This window comes from Dasypus novemcinctus, chromosome X (assembly GCF_030445035.2).
Source record: "Dasypus novemcinctus isolate mDasNov1 chromosome X, mDasNov1.1.hap2, whole genome shotgun sequence".
Taxonomy (NCBI): Eukaryota; Metazoa; Chordata; class Mammalia; order Cingulata; family Dasypodidae; genus Dasypus; species Dasypus novemcinctus.
This window is the reverse complement of record NC_080704.1, coordinates 142,914,064-142,940,766: the sequence shown is the minus strand read 5'-3', so window position 1 is coordinate 142,940,766 and position 26,703 is coordinate 142,914,064. Positions and strand designations below refer to the sequence as shown.

Here is a 26,703-nt window from a genome sequence, read left to right as displayed (position 1 = left end):
TGCAGAGGCGACTCGATCTATGAGTCGCGAGTATGTGTCCGGGCTCCAGAGTTGGCAAGTGGCGAGCCATGGATTAAAGGGGAGCAGAAGGTCCCAGTATATTTGGAGTTGCCGCAGGGAAACGAGGACTCCATTGGTGTTGAGCAGGGTGGCGAGGGCCCCGACTTGTGGTGCCTGATGCGTAGATAGAGAGGCGCCCAGGTTGAAATAGAGACAGGACAACGGCGAGGGGTCCCTACCTGGAGAACGAGGATGGGCCTTCCGATTCACAGCAGCAGCAGCAGCAGAGAGGGGCCGGGGGAGGAGCCCCACGTTGGGCGCCAGTTGTAGCTGAGCATGAGGGTCTCGTCCTCGCTCAGGCCCAAGAGTCGGGGGGGTTGCTCCTGCCAAACCACCGGCAGGGGGTGACCCAAGAGGGAGCACCGGTTCTCCAGGCGTGGGGAACGCGCGGTTGGGGAAAAACCACGGAGACCGCTTGTGCGCAAGAACAGGTCTGCTTTATTGCGGAAGTACACTTGGTTATAAAGGGTTGGGTAGAGGGAGGGGTTGGAGCTAGGGCGGGCTAGCTAAGGGGTGGTAGTGGATAGGTGGGAGTGGGCGGGACTGGCGGGAAGGACAGCAATGGCTGGAGGGGGAAGATAACAATGCCTGGGAGGAGGGGTGGAGGGAGGCAGTAACAATTTAGGTCTTTGATCCATCTTGAGTTGATCTCTGTATAAGGTGTGAGATGGTAATCCTCTTTCATTCTTCTAGATATGGATATCCAGTTCTCCAGGCACCATTTGTTGAATAGGCCATTCTCTCCCAGTTGAGAGGTTTTGGTGGCTTTACCGAATATTATATGGCTATATATAAGAGGTTCTATATCAGAACTTTCAATTCGATTCCATTGGTCTGTGTGTCTCTCCTTATGCAAATCCCATGCTTTTTTCACTACTGTAGCTTTGTAGTATGTTTTGAAGTTAGGAAGTGTGATTCCTCCAATTTCATTTTTCTTTTTCAATATGTCTTTGGCTATTCGGGCCCTCTTTCCTTTACAAATAAATTTCATAGTTAGTTTTTCTAGTTCCTTAAAGAAAGCTGTGTTGATTTTCATTGGGATTGCATTGAATGTGTACATCAATTTAGGTAGGATAGTCATTCTTAATAATATTCAGTCTTCCTATCCATGAGCAAGGAATATTCTTCCATTTATTTAGGTCTTCTTTAATTTCCTTGAACAGTCTTGTATAGTTCTCAGTGTACAAGTTTTTTACCTCTTTAGTTAAATTTATTCCTAAGTCTTTGATTTTTTTATTTATTATTGTGAATGGTATTTGTTTCTTGATTTCCTCCTGATCTTGCTCCTTATTGGTGTACAGAAATGCTACTGATTTTTGCACATTGATCTTATAACCTGTGACTTTACTAAACTCATTTATGAGTTCTAGAAGCTTTGTTGTAGATCTCTCAGGGTTTTCTATGTATAGGATCATGTCATCTGCAAATAATGAAATTTTGACTTCTTCCTTTCCAATTTGAATGCCTTTTATATCTGGTTCTTGCATCCGTGCTCGAGCAAGTACTTCTAAGACAATGTTAAATAGGAGTGGAGACAATGGGCATCCTTGTCTTGTTCCTGAGTTTAGAGTGAAGGATTTTAGGATTTCTCCATTGTAAACAATGTTGGCTGTAGGTTTTTCATATATACTCTTTATCATGTTCAAAAAATTTCCTTTTATTCTGATCTTTTGGAGTGTTTTTATTAAGAAATGGTGCTGTATTTTGTCAAATGCTTTTTATGCATCTATAGATATAATCATGTGATTTTTTCCCTTCAATCTGTTTCTATGGTGTAATACATTGATTGATTTTCTTATGTTGAACCATCCTTGCATACCTGGAATAAATCCCATTTGGTCGTGGTGTATAATTCATTTAATGTGTTGTTAAATACGATTAAAAAGTATTTTTGTTAACTATTTTTGCATTTAGGTTCATTAGAGGAATTGGTCTGTAATTTTCCTTTCTTGTGGTGTCTTCGTTTGGCTTTGGTACTAGGGTAATGTTGGCATCATAGAAGGAGTTTGGCAATGTTCCTTCTGTTTCGATTTGTTGGTATAGTTTCAGCAGGATTGGTGTTAGTTCTTTCCAGAATGTTTTGTAGAATTCACCTGTGAAGCCGTCTGGCCCTGGGATCTTCTTAGTTGAGAGATTTTTAATGACTGACTTTATCTCTTTGCTTGTGATGGCTTTGTTAAGATCATCAATTTCTTCTTTTGTCAATATGGGCTGCTTATGTGTTTCTAGGAATTTGTCCATTTCCTCTAAATTGTCATTTTTGTTGGAATATAGTTTTCCAAATTATCCTCTTATGACAGTCTTTATTTCTGTGGGGTCAGTGGTGATATCGCCTTACTCAATTCTTATTTTGTGTATTTGTATCTTCTCTCTTTTTTCCTTTGTTAGTCTCACTAAAGGTTTGTCAATTTTGTTGATCTTCTCAAAAAACCAGCTCTTTTTCTTATTTATCTTTTCAAGTGCTTTCTTATGTTCTATTTCATTTAGTTCTGCTCTTATCTTTGTTATTTCCTTCCTTCTTTTTCCTTTTGAGTTATTTTGTTGTTGTTTTTCTAATTCCTTCAAACTTGCAGTTATTTCTTCAATTTTTGCTCTTTCGTCTTTTTTGATATATGAATTTATGACTATAAATTTCCCTCTTGGTACTGCTTTTGCTGCATTCCATAAATTTTGGTATGTTGTGTTATCATTATCATTTGTTTCAAGGTAGTCATTGATTTCTTTCGAGATTTCCTCTTTGACCCATTGTTTTTCTAAAAATATGCTGTTTAATTTCCAAATCGTGGTGTGAAATCTGGGCCTCTGTCCCTTGCAAATTTCCAGCTTGACTCCACTGTGGTCAGAGATATTGTTTTGTATGATTTTGATCTTTCTGAATTCATTAAGCCTTTCTTTGTAGCCTAGCATATGGTGTGTCTTGGAGAATGATCCATGTGCACTTGGTAAAAATGTATATCCTGCTGTGTTTGGGTGTAATGATCTATTTATGTCTATTAGATCCAGCTCCTCTTATATACTGTTCAAATGTTTTCTTTCTTTAGTGATTCTCTTTTGAGATGTTCTGTCCAGAGTTGATAGTGGTGTATTAAAAACCCCCACTATAATTGCAGATGCATCTATTGTTTCATTTCTTTTTTCCAGTGTTTGCCTCACGTATTTGGAGGCACCCTTGTTAGGAGCATAAATATTTATGATTGTTCGATCTTCTTGACAGATTGTCCCTTTCACTAAAATGTAGTATCCTTCTTTGTCTCTCACAATTGTTTTGCATTTAAAGTCTATTTTGTCTGATATTAATATAGCTTCTCCTGCCTTTCTTTTGGTTATTGTTTGCTTGTATGATTGTTTTCCAGGCATTCACGTTCAACCTCCATGAGTCTCTGGGTCTAAGATGTGTCTCTTGTAGACAGGACATAGATGGGTCATATTTCCTTATCCAATGTCCCAGTTTGAATCTTTTGATACATGAGTTTAATCCGTAAACATTCAGTGTTATTTCTTTCAAGGAATTATTTGTGCTAGCCATATTTTGATTGGATTTTTGTTTGTCATATTTTGTTTGTATTTTTTCCCTTCTATTTTTGTCTTTTTTGTTGCTCTTACACTCTCATCCAACTCTGCCTGTCCTGTTTTTCTTTTCTTCCTGTAGAACTCCTTTTAGAATTTCTTGAAGGGGAGGTTTCTTGTTGGTATACTCTTTCAATTTCTGTTTATCTGTGAATATTTTGAAATTTCCATCATTTTTGAATGCTATTTCAGCTGGATAGACTATTCCTGGTTGGATATTTTTTTCCTTTAGTACCTTGACTATATCATACCACTGCCTTCTTGCCTCCATCGTTTCAGATGAGAAATCAGCACTTAATCTTATGGAGCTTCCCTTGTATGTGATGGTTTTCTTTTCTCTTGCTGCTTTTAGAATTTTCTCTTTGTCTTGAGCATTGAATAATTTGACAAGTATATGCCTTGGGGTGGGCCTGTTGGGGTTTATGACCAGTGGAGTGTGCTGTGCTTCTTGGATATGAACATCTGTCTCTTTCTGTAGATTTGAGAAGTTTTCAGCCATTATTTCCTGCAACACTCCTTCTGACCCCTTTCCCTTTTCTTCTCCTTCTGCAATGCCTATAATATGTATGTTTGAGCGTTTTGCATTATCATTCAGGTCCCTAAGTCCTAGCTGGATTTTTTCTATCTTTTTATCTACCACTTCTACTATCTGTTTGATTTCTGATGTACTGTCTTCCACATCACTAATTCTCTGCTCTGCCTCTTCTAGTCTGCTGATATTTGCTGCAAGTGTGTTTTTGATTTCTTGAACTGTGATGTTTATTTCCATCATATCTGTTATCTTTTTTGTATGTCTGCAATTTCCCCTCCAAGTATTGTCTTCATGTTTTTAACCTCTTCCTTTACTTCATCAAATTTGTTTGTGATAAATGCTCTGAGATCTTTCATTGCTTGTGCGAAGTTCTGCTCCCCTTCCTGATTTTTAGTTTGTTGATTGGATTCAGCCATGTTTTCCTGATTACTGGTTTGGTTTGTAGGTTTTTTTTTGCTGTCTGGTCATCATTTTTTCTTGATGGGTTTAATCAGTTCCTTAGCTTCTTTTTCTAGTCTTGGAGATTAATTAGCTGTTGTTTTTGCATAGGTGTATATATTCTCTTTGTCACTTTGTTTTTCTTATTCTAATTTCTTATTGCTGGTTAAGTTCACTTTAAAGTAAAGTATTAGTCCTGGTGAAAGGCAATTTTGTAAGCAAGGAAAATGTGTAAAGCAGTATTGGTGATATATGTTAACAGAGCAACAATATGAGATCTGGGAGGATGGACTTTAAATTCATGTAAATTGTGTAGAGTTATAGCAGTAGGTAGAGTACCTATAATGAGGTAGACGACTGAATATGGGAGGAATATGGTATGAACTAAAAAGCTATTGTTTTCATGAGAGAGGTAAAGAGAAAAAAAAGGTAATAGTTTCAAGAGTGGATAACAGACAGAAAAGAAAACAAAGGTATTAGAATTTAAGAGTTAAACACTTTGTGGATCAAAGAAAGGGAGGTGAAATATAAGAGAGATAGTAGATGATGGAGGATATTAAGATGTAGGGGAAAGGGGATAGTGTAAATACCCAAAATCTATTCACACAGAAATGAGGCAGTGGAAGATGAGGAAACCCAGCAAATGTGAGGTGTTTCCTGCAGCATCTATTGTATAGTTAAGATAAAATAGAATAAGAAGAAGATGGGGAACAAGAGAGAGAGAGAAAAAAAAAGACTTTGGGGGATACGCTGGGAGAATAGACTAGGGTATAATGCAATGTTAGCAATCAGAACATTAGAAAAATAAAAATAGAATTAAAATAAAAACAAAACAAAACAAAACAAAAAAGAAAAAATGCAAATGTTGAGGGCTAGGACATTCAAGGATCTCAGATGGACCTCAGGGCATGATGGATTCAGGGATGGAAAGTCTGAGATATTGAGGACTCAAGAAGTGTGAGTGTCTGGGGTGTGGGCCACCAGGGTTTAGGGGACTCAGAGCTGGCAACCTCAAGTCCAGTTAACAGGAAGCCTGGGAGCACCACAGTGCATCACAGCCTTCAGGGATCCCCGCAGCTGGGTGCCATCCCTTTGGGTGAGGTCACATCCACAAGCTCTATCCTGTGTTCTGTAACCCACAATTCACTCACTCACTGGGGTCTATTCTGTGGATATATCACCAATTGACTTCAGGACCCCTCCCACCCTGTGATCCCCCAGAACAGCCGCCTGGGGGCGCCTCTAGGCTGCAGCCAATTTAATGACTCAGATCAATAGCCAGGTCCAGGGGAGGGGCTCCAGCCAGAAGCACTAATAACAGAGTCCAAACCCAAAATTCCCACATCAGCTTCGCAAAATATTCCCCTCATCAGCTTCCAAACGTCTCCCACCCTACCAGACCCTGGTGGCATCTCTTTATTGCTATCACTTTAAGTCCACTGTAGATCGGCAGCTGGGTTTGCGGGGGGGGCGTGGCTCTAGGCTGAAGTGCTATTGTTTGTGTCCGCAATCAAAAATTCCCCCTGCTTTGCCATAAAACTTTCTTTTGTCTCCCCAAAATCGGTCTGCAAGCACCTTCTGTCCTATTAACCACCCAATAGTCTGCTCAGGGCTTATGAATTCCCCATTACTGCAGAGCCTCCAAAAAAAAAAAAAAAACTGCCACGGCAGCACCCTGTGCCATGGCAGCGCCCGATGCCACGGCTCCTCCCACCCAAGGTTGGAACTTTCCGTGCGCAGCCGGTACCTCCGTGTATATTTTATAGATGTATTTTCTCTGTTACCTTCCCACCAAATTGATGTCCAGATACTTCTTGACCTTCAAAAATCCTGAAACAGCCTGGTCCCAAACTGCCTCCAATGCTGCCCAGCTGCTTCTTTGCAGGAGATATTATCAGATAAGTTCACTCAGCCACCATCTTGCCCCGCCCTCTCACCAGTAAACCTCATTAAGATGTCAATCATACCAAAAATCATTCAAAGTTTTAGAGCAATCCCAATAAAAAAAATTATCACAACATTTTTCCTGAATTGAAGGAGCTAATTATGAAATTTATTTGGAAGTGGAAGAGATCCAAAATAGCCAAAGACACATTGGAAAAGAAAAATGGTATCATATGAATCACACTGCTTGACTCTAAAACATATTACAAAGCTGAAGTAGTAAAAACCACAAGACATTGGCACAAAGATAGACATTCTGATCAATGGAACTGAATTGAGTTCTAATATAAATCTTCACATACACAGCAAACTGATATTCAACATGGCCATGAAGCCCATTCAATTGGGAGAGAATGGAATCTTCAAAAACTGTGCTTGCAGACTGGGTTATCCATATCCAAAGGTAGGAGAGAAGAACACCACCTCATACTTTATATAAAAAATAACTCAAGATGGTTCAAAGATCTAAATATAAGAGGCAAGAGCAAAAAAGTCATGGAAGATAATGTAGGGAAACATATACAGAATCTTTTTTTCAGAAATGGCTTCATGAACTTTAAACCCTAATCATGAGCAAGAAAAGCAAAAAAATAAATAAATAGATAAGTAGATAAATGGGACCTCCTTAAAATTAAAAACATATGCACCTCAAAGCAGTTTGTCAAGATAGTGTAAAGTGAAAATGAGTAGTTGTGTACAGAAGGGATATGAGAAGGTTGTAGTGATACTATTGATTTGGGTGTTGCAAGATTACCAGGGCCATAGGGTGGGGAGAGAAGGTTGGATGGTCCATGGTAATGGGTGAAGTTTGGGGAAGGAGAAATTGAACACTGGGGATGGGTGGGTATGCAGTTGAAACCGCAATGCTGGGAAATCACGTTGGTAAAACTATTTTGACAGTATTATAAGGAAGGGTTATTGGTTTAGGATGTGGGATGGGTTATTTGGTACAGGATGCATGTGGTGCAGGCTTCTCGGGGGTATGTGAGTGCTCATCTTGTCATAGTGTGTTATATCAGTGGGTATAGATGCATACAATGAGCAGAAAGGTGATGTACTCCCATCCTAGGAAAGTCCATGTCCTCAGACAGAGTGGAGGGATTATCTCAAGAGCACGGTTTGCTCCTAATGTGGGAGGAATGACTAGTGTGCCAAGTCCTCAGCATTGCTGCAAGTATTGATTAATTGTGATCTTCAAACAATGCAGTAGTTACTGTGGGCCCCAAGGGGAAGGGGAGAGAGGAATATAAAAGATGGAAGAGGGTAACTTGGGGGCAATGAAAATGTTCTGCATGACCATGCAATGGTGGATACAGGCCATGTTAAATTTCACCAAAACTTTATAAAAGTGTATGGTCTAAAATATAAACCATAATATGTCCCATTCTCCTTCCTGCCCAGTATTGGCAGCCGGCGCTGCCCCTCCTTCTCCCCTTCTCCGTCTTCCGCCTAGCCGTTATCTAGACAGCCCACACTTTCCCCTTCCCCTCCCTTGCTCCTAACCTCTTAGCCAGCTTACTGTCCAGTAACTGCCTACTGTCCAGTAACTGCCTACTGTCCAGTAACTGTCTACGCAAGCAACAGCACCCGCTGGCAGCAATAAAGTCCCTTTACGTATCCCTAGACCCTATAAAACCATGTCCCCTTCAACAATAAAGCAGACTTGCGCCTAGACCTTGTCTCCGTGGTGTTTTTGCTTGCACCGCGCGTCCCCCGTGCCTGAGTGGAGAGAGCGAGGGCCCAACGGCTTCGTGCCGAACCCCCTCCTCTCCTTCCACTGCGAGGCAGCCCCCGTCCGGAGAGCCCGCCCGGCCAACCGCCGACCCTCCCAGAGGCCCGCCGCTGCCCGCATTTGGTGCCCAACGTGGGTGGGGCCCACTCTGACGCCTACCCCCCACGCTTCGCTTAAGGTAGGGACTCTTCGGCATCTTCCATTCAAACCAGAATGGGTGCTTCGCTCTCCTCCCGTCAGGTCCCGCAGGTTCCGGCGCTGGCTGCCCTCCTGGAAACTAACCAGGTTAGAGTTTCCGTCCGCCAGCTTCAGCGCTACTGGGACTTACTTCTCCTGTTCAATCCCTGGCTCATCACCTGCCCGCTCTGGAGTCCTCAGACTTATGCCCGGCTGATCAAATGAGTAGCCTCAGCCATGGAACATGAGGGCCGGGTCTTTCCCCCCCGCCACCTCCCCGCTCTTGTGGTCATTCGCGCTTGTTTGCAGGCGTGCCCGCTCCCGAGGCCAAAGCCTTCCCGTGCGATACCGTAGATGAGTCAGAGGAAGGGCACGGCCGCTAAGACGGCGCTCCCGGTAACGACTCCGATGCCGAATCGCTGTCGGCTCTGTTGGAGGCTGCGCTTGAACTTGACACCCCTTGCGCCACTGATTCCGACTCCGACCACGATGGCGCACTTCCGCCTTCTTCCTCACGAAACAAAGGAAAGCCCACCCAAGAGGGCGCGCTCCCTCCTTCTTCCTCCCAAAAGAGGAAGAAGCCGCACTCCCCGCCCCTTCCTGCTTCTTCACGGAAGGACTATCTGCCGTTGTACCCTCCCCTTCCTGCTTTGGCGCCATCTTGCCCCTACCCGGAACCGGCGTCATCTTGCCCTTACCCGGAACCAGAAGTGCTTCATCCGCCATCTTCTGATGACGACCTAGATGATGCGTACGAGCGCCCGCCATCTTATGTGCCTCTGAATAGACACCCCCTTCCGCGCTCTAATAATCTTCTCTTCGAGCCCCCCACTGCTCCAATCGCTGATATGTATCCGCTAAATCCCAATCATTCTTGAGCAAATCCCCAAATATCGGTTCCCTTCTCCCCGAAAGACGTGCAAACCCTCCGCAGCGCTATCCGAGAGGATGGTCTCACCAGCCCCCATGCTCAAGACCTCCTTGAACGTATGACCTTTGCCCGCTGTCTCCCCTATGACTGGATATCCCTCGCGAGAGGCATACTTCCCTCGGGGCAGTTTATTGACTGGCACACACATTTCGCTGCCGAGAATGAAAAACAAATCGCCGAGAATGCCCGTGACGGCACCCAATATCCTGCCAACGCGTTCCTCGGACTGGGGCGCTACGACATGCCACAGAGCTACGTCGCCCTCCCTCAAGGCTTCTTCCTCCAGCTAAAGCAGTGTGCCCTCCGTGCCTTCCGCAACTGCGCCACCTCCGCGCCCGAGCCACTCACCAGACTTTTCCAGAAACCAGAGGAACCATTCTCCGACTTCATGGCGCGTGTCCAGGCCGCGGCCGAGCGCAAGGTCATTGGCACGCAGGCCCAGACCTCCTTCATCAAGGACATTGTTCAGGATGGCGCGAACCCAACTTGCAAGGTGATCATCAGGCCGCTGAGAGACAAGCCCCTCCACGACTGGGTCCTTGCCTGCTCCGGAGTCAACGCCCAGGCCTCCGCCGTGGCCCAGGCTGTCCTTGCTGCCGTCTCGGCCTCCAACGAATGCTTCTGCTGTGGCGAACTCGGCCACTTCGCTCGAGACTGCCCCAACAAGCCACGGCCACCACCGGACGTGCCCAACATAGGCCATCCACCACGGCCTCCTTCCACTCCGTGCCCGCGGTGCGGAAAAGAATACCACTGGGCCCGCGACTGCCACGTCCCTAACACCAGCCGCAAGCCTTTAAACGGCCATGGGGGCAGGCCTCAGCCCCGCAACAAAGAGGCCGCAACGACTCAGCGCCCCCGCCCATGAAAGTACTCTGGTCTGTTCCCATCGCACCCTCCACCAGGCCTCTTCTCTCTATCCAAGTCTCCGGCCGCTGGCTCATAGGGCTACTCGACACAGAAGCAGAAATTTCCTGCATCCCACTCGACCAGGCCGGGCACCTTCCTCTGACCGATGGCCCCCTAGTGGTGGGAGCCACCGGCCAAGCGCCCTCCCAGCAAGTTGCCCAGGACGTTGTCTGGAGAGACGCAGAATTTCGACAGGGAACCTTCCGCCCACTCGTTCTGAAGGAAATCTCGCAAGTTCTTTGGGGCCGTGACATCCTGCATCAATCGGGGGCCGTTCTCACCGCATCGCTGCCACAGCTGCCCCCCCAATAGCTTCGGCCATTGTTCACGTTCAACCTCTGGCACCCGTTCCTCTGCAGTGGGATACAGAGGAACCCATCTGGGTGGAACAATGGCCTTTCTCAATCCCTAAGTTGGACATTCTCAAGGGACTGGTAAGCGAACAGCTGCGAGCTGGGCACATCGAGCCCTCCACCAGCCCCTACAATACACCAATATTCTTCATTCAAAAGAAAAGTGGCAAGCCTCGCCTGCTACAGGATTTGTGAGTGATCAACAAGCACATCAAACCAATGGGGTCGCCACAGCCTGGTCTGCCCCATCCCACAGCCGTCCCTCGGCATTGGTTCGTCGCTGTCCTGGACATCAAAGACTGTTTCTTCTCTATACTGCTCCACCCGGCCTATCGGCCGAAGTTTGCCTTTACGGTCCCTCAAACCAACCATCGGGAACCAGCTCAGCGATATCAGTTGTGCGTGTTACCTCAAGGCATGCGGAACAGCCCCGCCATCTGTCAGTTATACGTTCGGGAAGCCATCCAGCCGCTCATGCAATACGCCAACATCATCCACTATATGGACGATCTGCTTGTCGCACATCCCTCTGAATCGGGATTGCGCACCGTGCTCGACCGCCTACTGAGCCACCTGGAAGACTTGAACCTCATGGTCAATCCACAAAAACTGACCACCCACCCACCATATCAATTCTTGGGGTTCTCCATCACCTCCACCGTGGCACCACAAGCGCCCAGCATCAGGATCCCGGATGTGCTCACGCTCCACGAGCTACAGCAACTTTGCGGTCAAGTCAACTGGCTGCGCCCAGCGCTTCCTATCACCACCCAGCAGCTCCAGCCTCTGTTCTGGCTCCTGTGCTCCGGTGGTCCACTCTCTTCGGTCCCCAACAAAAGAATCCACCTCACCGAGGAGGCGAAGGGAGCTTTACTACAGCTCAACCAGGCCCTCGAGCGCTGCCAACTTCAGCGCTATGACCCCGATAAGACATTGCTGGGACTAGTTCTCCCCACATGGGACACGCCCACTGGCCTGCTCTGGCAGGATGGGCCCCTCCTCTGGGTACATATGGCAAAGAGCAAGCTCAGAAAGATCTGCCCGCAAACCACCCTCTTCGTCCAGCTCTCTACCGCCCTGGTCGATCAGGCCACCCACCACTACGGCTACCCGCCGGACACTCTCGTGTGGCCACTGACTGTGCAACAAACTACCACCTTGCTGCGGGAGTCTTCAGATATGCAGGCGCTCATGGAACTCTACTGAGGGGACTTCGATAACCACTTTCCACAGCATCGGTTACTGCAGGGCCTTCCCCTGCTAGAAATCGCCGCCCCCGGCCATTTCCCTTTTCCGTCCAGCAAGCCTCTTCCAGACACCACCATCATCTTCACAGACGCCTCCAAGACTAAGTTTTCCGCTGTTGTCTTCGCACCAGGTGAGCACCAGCCACGTTCACATGTGCGCCTCCATCAATCCTCTGTGCAAGTGGCCGAACTGCGTGCTGTCATCTTAGCACTCCAAACCCATCCCCACTGTCCACTGAACATCTTTACAGCCTCTACTGCCTACAAGTCTGCCAAGTCATTGCCTTTTCTGCGTTTTTTCCGCCCGACTACTCAGCGAGTGAAAGCATCAACGTCGCTCTCCTGGACCTTCAAGAGCTCATAGAGAACCGCCGACAGCCTTGGTTCATCGTTCACATCCGCAGCCATTCCGGCCTTCCCGGGCCCCTGGCCCACGGCAACCACCTTGCTGATCAGGCCGTTCACCTGCTTCCAGCCGAGACCACCGTCGCAGTCGGAGACCTCATCAATCAGGCCAAGCTGCTGCATGCCAGATTTCACTTCTCAGCAGCTGGCCTCCACAAACTCTTTCCAGACCTCCCAATCCATACCTGCAAACACCTTGTGCGGTCATGCTGAACGTGCACTCCATTGCTGCCCTTGGGGCTGCTTAAACCACAGGGAGTTAACCCTCATGGGCTCCGCCCCAATTCCAGATGGCAACTAGACTTTACTCACATCCCCCAGTTTGGCCAATGGAAATACCTCCACATAGCCATCGACACCTTCTCTCATCTCTGCTACGCAACCGCGCTCGCTGGAGAAACGGCCAAGCACGCCATCCAAGCGCTCAGAGAATCTATTCTTTTCATGGGCGTTCCATGGGACATCAAGACAGACAACGGACCTACCTACCGGAGCGCCTCCTTTGCCGAATTCCTCAAGGTGTACGACATCACCCATCACTTCGGCATTCCCTACAATCTGCAGGGACAAGGCCTAGTAGAGCATGCTCACCAGTCTCTCAAAACCTTCATTCTCAAGACATCTGCTGACCAGCCGCGTCGCACCCCTCGCGACGTCGTCACAGAGGCCCTGATCCGACACAACCTGAAGACCTTCAATGCCCAAGGCTTTTCACCAGTCCACATGCACTGGGGGCCTACCTTCCGGCCCACCCCTGCACCGCTTGTCCTCTGGCGTGACCCGCAAACCACCCAATGGCATGGACCTGCCCCTCTCTTAGCCCAAGGACGGGGATTCGCCTGCGTTTTCCCTGAATCAGAGCCGCAGCCCATCTTGGTCCCAGGACGTCTCATCAAGCCCCACACCACCGAGGCTTCCGCTAACGCTGACACCAATGATCCTCATAACGAGTTGCCTACCTAACTTGCCTCCTTCCCATCGCTGTTTCCTTTGTAGTTTTCTCTCTCTCTTTTGTCTCCACAGATGATTCGCCGCCACGCGGGTAGTTCCGTTCTTCCCATTGCTCTCATCGTCATGCTTCCCTTCATCTCCCTGGCCGTTGTCAACTCGGCCCATCAACGCTCCAATTGGACCCTCCAGCGCTGGCAAGAGGAAGCCTTCCTCATCATCAGAAAACTACTGCCCACGCCTGAATCCCCACCCCTCGCCGTTGGCCCCAATAAAGTCCTCAATCCCCCCGCCTTCCCCCCTTTCCAGCGGCACCCCCCCTCGTCCATTGCTCCCCAGCCATGGCCCCCCCTACCAAGTATTCCAGTCCCCTTCTCACGTTAATCTATGCATCCTACTTATCTCTAAATACTTCTCACCCCAACCTCACCAAGAACTGTTGGCTCTGCCTCTCCCCCTCCCTTCCTATCTATGAGCCTGTTGCCATTAACTTCACGTTCAATGAATCCACTTCAGTATACCCAGCCGAGTGCAACTGGAATACTTCCTCCGTCCCCCTAACCTTCCAATCTGTTTCCTCCACAGGACGCTGTGTTCATTCTCGTCAAGGTTCCCAACCCTCCCTTAGTGCTTGCTCTAACTACTCCTCTCCCAGCGCTTCCGCCAAGTTCTTAATCCCCCTTAACACCTCCCAATGGCTTTGCACCTCCACCGGGCTAACCCCCTGCCTCAATGTCGCCACCCTCAACACTACCATGAGACTTGCCTGCTCATCCTTCTCGCTCCTCGAGTCGTTTACCATTCTGACCACGAATTTTTCTGCCGTGTGTTGAGCAGACAAACCTCCCTCCACTTACAAAGGAGAGAGCCTGTCACCACAGTCCTAACAGTCGCTACCCTTCTAGGTCTTGCAGGGGCAGGCACAGGGATCACCGCCCTCGCCACACAGTCCTCTGCCCTCTCCTCTCTCAGACAGGCCGTCGACGAAGATATCACCTACCTTCAAAATGCTGTAAAACATCTAAAAAATTCTCTCAATTCTCTCTCTGAGGTAGTCCTCCAGAACCGCCGTGGCCTCGACCTCCTCCTCCTTAAGGAAGGGGGTCTCTGTGCCGCCCTTGGAGAGGAGTGCTGCGTATACGCCAACTCCACTGGCTTAGTCGAGGACAACCTGAGAAAGGTCCAGGAGGGATTGGATAAGCGCCGCAAAGAGCGAGAAAATGCGAACTATTTTTCCAGTGTTCTCCATACCCTTCTCCCATACCTCCTTCCATTTTTAGGCCCACTCATCATCATCATCTTAGCCCTCACTGTAGGACCCTGGGCCGTCAAATAAATAGTCCACCTCGCCAAAGACCAAGCCAATGCAGTATTCAGCTCCTTTGTGCAGGTTCATTATCAACACCTCGCCACTAAAGAGCCACCACCAAGCCATCCACTGCGCTCCTCCCGTCCCCGCCGCAAACACCGAACCACATGCCTGTAACCTCCTGTCTCCCTTTCCTCACTCATCTCCCTCCTTCTCCCCCAATTGGGCGAGGGGTTCAGGAACATCACGACCCCATTTTGCTGGCAGAGCTCGGCGCGCACCAGGGGCCGGCATGCGCCGACCCCAGCAGCAGGCACATGCATCCTGGCCAGACGCTGTGTCCTCTGCAGCTGAGAGCAGCTGGGAGGGCCCTCTGCTTCTCACCGCCAGCCAGTCCTCATGGTCTCCCTCCTCCCCTCGTCTTACCCCAGTACCCCATCCCATACTGCCCCTGCTGCCACCAGTTCACCTCCCCCGAAGCACATACTTTTAAACAAAAGGGAGCAATTGTCCCCGTCTCCTTCCCACCCAGTATTGGCAGCCCTCTCCTTCTCCCCTTCTCCATCTTCCGCCTAGCAGTTATCTAGACAGCCCACACTTTCCCCTTCCGCTCCCTTGCTCCTAACCTCTTAGCCAGCTTACTGTCCAGTAACCGCCTACTGTCCAGTAACCGCCTACTGTCCAGTAACCGTCTACGCAAGCAACAGCACCCGCCGGCACCAATCAAGTCCCTTTACGTATCCCTAGACCCTATAAAACCATGTCCCCTTCAACAATAAAGCAGACTTGCGCCTAGACCTTGTCTCCATGGTGTTTTTGCTTGCACCACGCGTCCCCCGTGCCTGAGCGGAGAGAACGAGGGCCCAACAGCTTCGTGTCAAACCCCCTCCTCTCCTTCCACCGCAAGGCAGCCCCCATCCGGAGAGCCCGCCCGGCCAACCGCCGACCCTCCCGGAGGCCCACCGCTGCCTGCGATAATGTAAACTACTGACCATGACATTTAGTTATGTTTCAATATTTGTATATAAGTATTAGCAAATGTAACATCCACATGTAAAAAGATCATTGGTGGGGAAGAGGGAAAAGGGGCAGATGTTGGGTATATGCAAGTCCCATATATGCTGGATGTGACTTTACTGTGACCTTAAACTTCTTTGAAGACATAGCAAAATGAAAAAAAGGTAAGACACTGAGGAAGAAATGGAAGAGATTGAAACTGTACACAAAGGACAACACCTATTAGAGTGATGAAAGATAAAATGCCAAAGAAAAAAATTATAATATTTTCCACTGTTAATACTCCAAATAATTTAAATTTATTTTAGTTTTTCTAACTTATTATGTATTTTATTTCTAATGCTTAAACCTAACATTACTATTTCATTTTCCTATTAATTTAATTTGTCAATATATTATGCTTCATTTTTGAGGAAGTTTGGGATCACAGAGGGGTTCAACTATGGCAGGGGAGGAACATTTCTTTGGGGTGTGTTGCAGTATGATATTATTGATGAATTCAAAAAGAAAAATTAGATTATGTTTGTAAACAGATCTTTTAATCTGGGCATATTAGATTATATTGACTTCAGAGGTTTACTTGATTAAGTAAAGTAAGTTTACTTGATTAAGTAATCCTCTTGTGTCAGAAGGGCTTTGAGAATCTGCAATTTAGTAGGTGGGTACTTGAAGATAAAAGACAAGGAAAAGGACAGAATTGAGGGCTATTAATGTTGGAGTTTTGAATTTAGAATTTGATGCTGAAGCCTTGAGCTGAAGCCCCAGGAAGTAAACACACAGAGGAAAGAGAAGCAAGCCAAGGGAAGGGAGGAAACCAGGAAGCCTGAACCCTCATAGGCATCAGCAGCCATCTTGCTCCAACATGTGGAAATAGACCTTGGTGAAGTAAGTAACTAATGCTTTATGGCCTGGTATCTGTAAGCTCCTGCTCCAAATAAATACCTTTTTTATAAATCAAAAAATTTCTTGTATTTTGCATCAGCACCCTTTGGCTGACTATTACAGAAAATGTTACCGAGGAGGGGGGAAGAGCTTTTGCATTTACTGAAATCCTGGAATGGTTTTATAAATGGGTAAGGGGAATTTTTTTGGAGGAATTGTGTAATGCTTGATAAAAAAGGCCTAGGTAGCTTTTAAGAGACTGTTGATAAGTATATGGAGGCTAAAGAGCCTTTTTATGATGCCTTAGAAGTAAATGATGAGGCTATTACCGGAACCTGGAGGAAAGGCAATCTGTGTTTTAAAGTGGCAGAGCATTTAGCAAGATTAATACCTAGTGTTTTTTGGAAGTCAGAATTTATAAATGGTGAGCCTGTGCATTTAGCTGATGAAATTTCAAAAGTAAACCTAAAGAATGCAGCTTGGCTTCTGCTTGCATCTTATAGCAGAATGTTAGATGAGAGATATATGCTGAGGACTGAACTGTTGGGCACAAAGAAAACAGAAACTGATTCTGGAAATTCCAAGTCTCTGGAAATGAAGCTCCCAGATGAAAGTGCCCAATTTGAGGACTTAACTAAACTAGGGAAATTGTAAATCAGGATTGAAGATGCCGTTATCTTGGACAGCCTTGTGAAAAGTCTTATTCTTTTATGGCTTGGACCTCTGCTTCTTGCATGCTAAACCAGCAGACTTTTTGAGAGAGCTATATGAACAAAACACTGTCAACCTGGAATAAAATGAACATGGAAAGGAGAGATTAAAGTGGAAATGACTTCAAAAGGAAAACCATGGAAGCTGAGATCTGGAATTAGGATATCACCTTGGGCCAAGAGAGGGACCCTACACATGTGTATAGAAAGGGTGAATTTGCCCCAGCAGTTGAGGAGGGTGCATGTTCTTGTCCAATATTCTGGGGGAGTTGTGCTGCCTCAGCATACAAAGAGGGCGGAGCACATTCCCAAGAAATAGGGCAGTTAAGGTCAACACCACACTGGTCTGAGAAGGTTGGGCCTGTCCCCCAAAGTATAGGGAAGTTCAGGTAGTCAACCTGTTGCTCTGAGGGGGTTGTGCCTGCATGCCAAAATTTAAGGAAGTGCAGGTAGTCAACTCATTGCTCTGAGAGGGTTGGGTCTGTTTGCCAAAGTTAGGTGGAAGGTTGTCTTCACATCATGTATTAAGTGGGTTAAAACTCTAACCCAAAGATTGGGTAAGGTGTGGCAATCACCCCAACAGTTTTGGAGAGAGAGGTGTGGAACTTGATCAACACCCAAGCTGGTGTAAAGGGTGGTTCCTCAAATGGCCCCAAGGAGAAGAAACAATCACCTTAAGAATGACTCTCAGATTGAAATTGAATGGAGGATGCCCTGCAGGTCCACTGATCTTTAGAGAAACTGTGACTCATGTTTCCCTCCCAATTTCTCCTTACTGTAATGAAAATGTTTATCCCTTATCTGTCCATTTGTGTATTGGAAGCAGATGATTTTTTTTTTATAAGTTTCAGAGGGCTGTCACAGACAAAGCTTTGCCCAAGATGAAATTGAATTTCTTTAAATTGATTGTGATTTGATTTAGAACTTGCATTTTTACTGATTTAGGATTTTTTAAAAATATTGTAATAACTTTTTTGGAATTCAGAGCATGGAGTGTAGCAGTTTGATATTATTGATGAATTCCAAAAAGAAATATTGGATTATATTTGTAAACTGACCTTTTCCACTGTGCATATTAGATTATATTGGATTCAGAGTTTTACTTGATTAAGTAATCATGTAGGGCATTGTGTACCTACCCCTTCATGGGAGGGAACATGTGGATATAAGGCATGGCAAAGGACAGGATTGAGGGTTATTAATGTTGGAGTTTTGATGATGGAGTTTGATGCTGAAGGCTTAAACAGGAACCCCAGGAATTAAGCACACAGAGGAAGGAGAAACAAGCCCCAGGAAAGGAGGAACCCAGGAAGTCTGAAACCTCACTGACATTGGTAGTCATTTTGCACAATCACATGTAAACAGACTTTGGTGATGGAAGTAATCTACGCTTTATGGCCTAGTATCTGTAAGCTCCTACCTCAAATAAATACCCTTTACAAAAACAACTAATTTCTTGTGCTTTGCATCAACACCCCTTTGGCTTCTAATACAGGGTATCATTAATGGGGATGCATAGGATGGAGCTCACCAAGGCATACACTTACTGTATAAAGATATTGTCAGATGTTTGTTGGGTATTGACACAGTAGGTAGAGTTTCACATGACAACTGAGGGAGTGCTGGTTTCCCATGCTGGGGAGCTCTGCCACATTCCCCAATGGAACAGCAACAATACCGCAAGTGCAAGGTTAATAACCAGTGAAGAAGGAGTCTAGTGATGGGCTCTTGATAGTGAATACGATGCTTATGAGACTGTTGTACATGAAATTTTAATTTGCCCTAATTTTGTAGGGTGCCTAATAGTTAATTTCTGAGGGCCCCTATGTTGCTCAAATGTGGCCACTCTCTAAGGCAAACTCAGGATATAAATGCACTACCTTCCCACCAGTGTGTTACATGACTCCTTGAGATCCTCCTTCCTAGTTTGGAAGGATTACTACCAAGCCCCAACTCATGATACAAATGGAAAAAGTCTTTGTATGAAAGGGGGAAGTGGTAAATATATTTGAGTTTATATGGCTATGAGACTTTAAACTGATTCAGGAGATAATCAGAACGGTCGCACATATGCACTTCTCAGCAGGATCTCATACATACAATCCCAGGTAGTGGTGCTCCTGAGGGCTACAGAGACACCCAGGTCCTATAGTCATGGCAGAAGCCTCTGGCATTTGGTGCCTTGCCAGCGGACCCTATTTTGGAATTTGTGCTCCTGAATGTGACAGGGTTTGTCTCAGATGTGACTTTTCTATAAATGCCTATTTTGTCCCTTTTATTGAAACTGTGGTTGGCACTGACTTTGTTGTATGCCCAGGAAAGTTGAATCTCTGGTCTGTCCATGTTCCAGCTGGACCCTGAGCCTCACCAGTGTTGCAGCCCCTTACAACACCGTCCTGCTCATTGGATGTATCCCACTGATATAACACACTATGACAAGATGAGCACTCACACACTTCCTAGAAGACTGCCCCAGGTGCACCCTATGCCAGATGCCCCCCATCTAACACCTTAAACCTGTAACCTTTCCTTATTGTATTTTCTAAGTAGTTTTCTACACGTTACCATTTCAAACATGTACCTGACAATCTCCCAAGTTCACCTGCTCTCCCCAACCCTCCCCCCAACTCCATGGACCATCTGACCCATTCTTCCAACCCTAGGTTCCCTCAAGCCTGCAAAGCCCAATTCAATAGTATCCCTAGATCCCCTTTATTCCTTCATTGCACAACTACTTTTCTCCTCTCTATCATAGATTTTTACCCATGTAGGTGTTGGTTCACAACTGTTCTCCCTTCCCCCCCATTACCTGGAAGCCTGTCTTCCAGTCTATGGCTCTCTGATACAGCTTGATTTGTTTAATTCATATCAGAGAGGTCATGTGCTATTTGTCCTTCTGTGCCTGGATTGTTTCACTCAACATAAAGTCCTCAAGATTCATCAGATGAAACTATCTTGATTGCAATTACAGACACTCTATGAGGGGTGTTTTAATTTAAAGCTTCTTTGAAAATGAAGTGGAAAGTAATAAGGCCCTGGGAAAATTTACAGAAGAAATTATAAATATACATAAAAGATAACAGATGTATGGTGATGAAAGTCATGTTGCAAAATATTTCTTGGTCTAGTTTTTGGTTAGGTTTTGGATTCCTGAAATGATAAAACTATGGCAGGTGATGATCACTGGTGCAGAGTGTTATTGGTGGGGGGATACATGTGGAAGGATCCACTCGCAGATGATTCTATGGAGTATGAATACTTTATAAGATTGCATGAAGACCCACACAATAACCATCAAAATACTAATTATCCATCTTCAGGAGACCTGCTTCATTCTCTAATAGAGGAGCAAGAATCCCTAGAGCACATTGTCAACAAAAGAATCCCTAGAGCACATTGGCAGCAAAAGATGACAGACAAATACACCAGGCTGTTGATAATAATGTCTGTACTTATGAATCTTATTCTTATAAAATTTAAACTTAGCTTTGTAATATATGTTCACCAAGAGTTAACCACCAGAAAACTTCCTTTTATTGAAATTTGGCCTCTCTCTAAGCCAAACTCAACTTTTAAGCTCACTGCCTTCCCCCAGTTCATCTTTTACTTAAAACTACAAAGCATTTTTAAAAAGAAATTAATGAAGTCCTAAATAAATGGAAAGACATGCCTTCTCATGATTGGAAGGCTTTATATATTTGAGATGAAATGTGCTCCAAACCAGTCTTGTTTTCATTTGTCAAAAACCTGCTGTTGCAGAGTACCAGAAATGGTATGACTTTTATAAAAGGTAGTTATTTGAGGTAAATTCTTACAGTTCTAAGGCCATGAAAAGTCCAAACAGAGGCACCATTTAGAGATACTTTTTCACGAAGTCAACTGACACATGACAAATATAACTGCTGATCTATGTCTCTGCCCTCCCCTCCATAATCTACCTTCTCTCAGAGCCCAAATCCCACTGCTGAGCTGTCAGGTATTGGGCTTAGGGTTTGTCCCTTCTTGAGCTCCATGGGTCCAGCCTCTTGTGGATTCATGCTCAAATAATCCTCTAGTTTTCTCTCACATGGCTGGATCAAATGAATATGGCACAGCTTCCTTTTCCTGTGTCTGTCTCTTTGTTTCTGGGGTTATATCAGATGCAGTAAGGGAGCAGAGTCTCAACTTGATTCACACCTCACTGACATAATCCAATCCAAATGATCTCACATCTGTAGGCATGGCTTAATTCTCATCTAGGGATTCATAAGATAATTTATCTATAAATAAGCATTATAACTTTATTAAAATGAAAACTCAATGTTCAAAATAGTTTTAAAAATGAATAAAATCTATTGTCCAATATTGGACATATAAATGCAGAAATAAGTGCTTTTTTCTAAAGCATGTTTTAAACTTTACTTTGTTCATACTAAAATATAGTAAGCTTTAAATAGTTCAAATAATACAATTCAGCAGTTTAAACTGTAAACAACTTGTTTAACTTTTAAGAGGACATTGTGTTAATATACCTCCATTAGTAAGCACCTTCTTTTTTGTGCTTATCTATATAAGATAAATACATTAAAGCATGTGAAAATATGAGCACAGGCTATGTATGTGTCTCACTGGATCAAACTGTAGCAGCAGTACATAAACATAAAAGACATTTCACAAAATACAAATATAAGTAAAATAGAGGGACAATCATATAATGGCTATGTATGGGAGGGGAAGAATAGAGTTTGAAAAGTGATGAATTTTTTCTTTGTTTTTTATTAATATTTTATTAATATTTTTATTAGTATTTTATTAATATTTTAATTGCTGTAATGAAAATACTCTAATAATGATTGAAGTGAGTGATTCACAATTATGTGATTATAGCAGATACATTTGATTTTAAACTTTGGATAGATTTGTACTTTATAAATATTTGTTAATAAAATTGTTTTGTTTAAAAACACAAAAGACAACAAAAATAAATAAATAAAAGCAAAAAGATGGTGGAGCACTTGGCCCAGTGGTTAGGGCATCAGTCTACCACATGGGAGGTCCATGGTTCAAACCCCGGGCCTCCTTGACTCCTGTGGAGCTGGCCCATGTGCAGTGCTGATGCGAGCAAGGAGTGCCCTGCCATGAAGGGGTGTCTCCTGTGTAGGGGAGCCCCACATGCAAGGAGTGTACCCTGTAAGGAGAGCTGCCCAGCACAAAAGAAAGTGCAGCCTGCCCAGGAATGGTGCTGCACACACAGAGAGCTGACATGACAAGATGACACAACAAAACAAGATGACGCAACAACAATAACCAAAAACAAACACAGATTCCTGTGCCGCTGACAACAACAGAAGCAGACAAAAGAAGATGCAGCAAATAGACACAGAGAACAGACAACGAGGTGGGAGGGGGAAGGGGAGAGGAATAAATAAATAAATGAATCTTAAAAAAAATAAAAGCAAAAAGATGCAGATGTGACTCCTGGAATTAAGACATACTGTGCCATTGATCAGAATTGTTTTAATTAAAAAGCAAACAATCCCCAGAAAATACTGAAAAGAAACCAGCAATACAAGTTCAGCCTGTGTGATATTTATTCATTAATACAATCTCAAAAACAAAGATGAAAAAAACTCACACATTCCCACATAAAAACTTTCAATCACAGAAATAATTGCTTCATTATTTCTTAAAACTGACATCCTGAAAAGTGACAGTTGGCATGCTTTACCTAATAAGCCTAGGTACATACTGTCTCTGTGAGTTACATACTACTGAGGTACATACTAGTACATACTACTAGGGCCATTGTTTTGGATGAAATAAAGTAAAAAGTGTAAGGAAAATTTATTTAATAATTCTGTCATATTTTCATTTTTCAAAATGTGAGACTTGTATAGGTGAAAATATGTTTGCCAGGTAAACTGTTAAACCCTCCCCTCAACAAAACAAAAAACAAAACCTGGAAGTAGTATTAGAACTCAGGATGGTTTTTAAACTAAATAGGTACAGTTATGGTAAAATGTGTACCCTGACATCAATGGAAAAGACCATTTGTACAAATAAATAAAACAAAATATAACAGGTCTAAAAACCAGAAATCTTCAAACTTACTAAATAAAAATAGTTTTTAGTAGTTCTGATATAAACAATACTGTATTTTCATCCATTTGCTCAACTTTCTGTCTATCAATAGTCATTTTTCCTGCTTGAGATTTTATTATTTGGAATATATATAACTCTTAGGTAGTAAATACTTAATTGGTTAACCTGTCATTATGGTCAATATTTACAATGCAAGTTTATATATAGTATATGATATATGCTTATATAAACATCTTCCCACCCCCTCCCATCATCAGATCTTTAACTTACGATTTGAATGGAATTTTCCCCAATGCTAACAAAATGAGGGCTTCTCAGTAGAACAGCACCTCATAACTGCTCTAAACATCCCTCTTTGAGACAGAGAGTTCAACTATTTCTTTTGCAAAAAGACTTTTTGGTGACTCTCAATCAAATTGGAAAACTGCTTGATAACCTTCCACTCCTATGTAATCTCTGCTGAATTATGACCCCAAATTCTAAAGAGAATCCTCATAGAATACATGCTTACACTTCATATGGCCCCCTATTTCCATTTTTATTTTGGAGTCCAGTATTCCTGGGTATGAATCTATACCACATCTTGGAGGTAATGTCTGGATTTGGGTGCTTGCATTGGTTTCTTCTGCTTCCCTAATTTTTCCCCCATATTTGTCCATGTACAGTGGTCTCTCAGGTAGTAGGTAATAATGTATTGAACTAATCTTCCCCTTTTCAGTAATGGGCAGCATGCAGGGAATCTTATTGGCAGATCCTTCACTGTTCTATCTTTACAGAGCTTTGTTACTGACATACTTGCGATCAGGGGCAAAGTTCTGAGTAGAGGGCATGACCTCACTGAGGTTAGATGGAAGTCTTTTAGGGCTGGATTTGCAGGAGTTACACTGTGATAAAAGTTCTCTGTGTGATACTTTGGCAGATCTGTCTTCATTGCTGCATGTGTTGGAAGTCACTTCTGCTGACCACCTTTTATAATCTGGCTTTACAGGTCGAGGAGGTATTGGAACCTTGGGGTGAACCTTAGGTATGTCTTCATCAGAATTTGGAGAAGCTCTGTGTAAGTATTCTTATGGCTGGCTTGTTAAAAGACCCAGCTGGTTCTGAATGAGATCTTAATTGTTGGTGGTTTTAGGTGAAGGATGTTTTGAAGTTTGGACACATCCATTATGGTTGCATGAATGATTGAGATTTTATTCTTCAGAAACAGCTGAGTATCAAAAGACACATAATTAATTTGTCCACAACTATGGAAGCTTTGCCTGCCAGGAATACCATATTTGAAGTCGGAAATTGTAGTCTTCAAAAATTAAGTCTGTACCAGAGCCACTTAAGAATTCTACTTCATCATCTGTATCATAGAAAGAGAGGGCTTCAGAGATTGGCAGTGACAGAAGGGGCCTGGATTCCCATTCACAGAGAGTTGCACGGGGGAAAAGGAAAGTGAGTTTTTTTATGGGTATAAGAGGAGGGGTGTAAGCACAAACCTCATTTACTGAAGTTTTCTTAAAATCACATGGAACTTGATTCATTTCATGATGTCCCAAGTGCTCATTTGAAGGAATAATAAGAGGGGGAAAGCTAGATTTAAGAGATGGACAATTTTCTTCCAAGTAGTGACCATCCATCAGAGGAGATTTTGAAGGAAGCCCGAGTAAGTCATTAGGTGCACCTCAGCCGTAGATTTCAGATTGTAGACCACAGTTATTGTGTCAATGTTGAAAACATTATTTTCAAACTCACTGAGACTTCCCCAGCATATCTTTCTATTCCCCAGGCTTGACCATTATGTAGACACGCAGTTTTTAATGGGGCTATCATGTCCTGAGCAGGAACTCCTGTTGTTGACATTGTGCCTTATTTTGAAATGACTCAAAATTGTGAAACCCAGGGATTTTTGGTGAACCAGTAGTTTGCACTCTGCTGGCCTAACCATGGCTCCTCACAGTGCCCTATAATTCATGGATGTACAGTCTGGTTCAATCCCTCAGGCTCAGCCTAGCTCATCAGCCTCATTTGTCAAGCTCGCTAAATGTTGCTGTCTCACACTTGGCCACCACTGCAGAAGATAATTTCAAACTACCAGTCTTCAATGTAATTATTATCAAAATTCCAATGACTTTTTTCAGAAATGAAGAGAACTTTAATTCATATAGAATATGGAATTATTCTATCCAAAGGGACACTGGATAATTTTTTTTTTTAATTTGAAAGAGAAGAACATAGTGAGAAGACACACTTATTCAGCAAAACAGTATGGAACTTACACAGCAATTGACATATATATCACCAGAGTAGAAACATAGACCAATGGAAAGGATCTTCCATTGATTTATTTCACTTGTGCTAAATCCTTAAATGTGGAATGACTAATCTTTTCACAAATGACTGCCCAACAAGTGGGGAAATATATACAAAATAATGATTTTGGACCCATATTTCACACCATATACAAAACTTAACATGGAAAGAATCAAAGACCTAAATATAAGGGCTAACATGATAAAACAAAAAAAATATATTAGTAAACCATTATGAGCTTGATTTTGCAATGGATACTTAGCTATGATGTTAAAAGCATGTGCAACAAAATAAAAAAATAGATATATTGGACTTCCTCTAATTAAACCCTTTTGTGCAACAAAATACACTAACCATAAAGTAAATGGACAACTATCAGAAAGGGAGAAAATATTTGCAAAACATGTGTCTGATAGTGAACTAGTTTATATAATATATAAATATTTTTTCAAATCAATAATAAAAGGCACAGAATCCAATTTAAAAATGGACATGTAGACATCCTTTCAAAGAATATATACAAATGTCTAGTGAGCAAATGAAGAGACACTCAACATCTTCAGTAATTAGAAAAAATGCAAGAAAAAAACACAATAAGTTATCACTTCATATCCAGTCAGATATCTATAGGAATAATTATTATGATAATGATAATAAGTAAGTAGCAATTGCTAGAGAGGATGAGGAGAAATTGGAACATTCTTATGTTGCTGGTGGGAATAAAAATGGTGTAACTGAAGTGGAAAACAATTTGGCTATTCCTCTAAAAGTTAAACTTAGAATTTTCATTTGAATCAGCATTGATACTTCTAAGTACAGTACTGAAGGAGCTAAAACTATTTGTTCCAACACAAATGTGTACAGAAATATTCATAACAGCACTATTTATAAACTTAAAATGTGTAACTAATGACTAAATTTCCATTAGCTGCTAAATAAACTTGTCATGGTCATAAAGTGGAATATTATTCATACATAAAAGGAATGACTACTGATTCAAGCCTTAGCATGGATAAACCTTGAAAACATTATGCTAAGTGAAAGAAACCATATAGAAAAGGCTGACCATATATTTGATGATTCCATTGATATGATTAGTATAGTATAGGAAAATCCATAAGGACAGAAATCAGACTAGTGTTTGACAACTGCTTTATGGAGAT

The 26,703-nt window shown here is 43.6% G+C and overlaps 1 pseudogene; it reads right to left on the bottom strand.

The window, feature by feature from the left end:
- Positions 1 to 23,721: 23,721 nt before the first annotated feature.
- LOC101424434 (ERBB receptor feedback inhibitor 1 pseudogene) lies at positions 23,722 to 25,090 on the bottom strand (annotated as a pseudogene).
- Between the last annotated feature and the right edge of the window lie 1,613 nt (positions 25,091 to 26,703).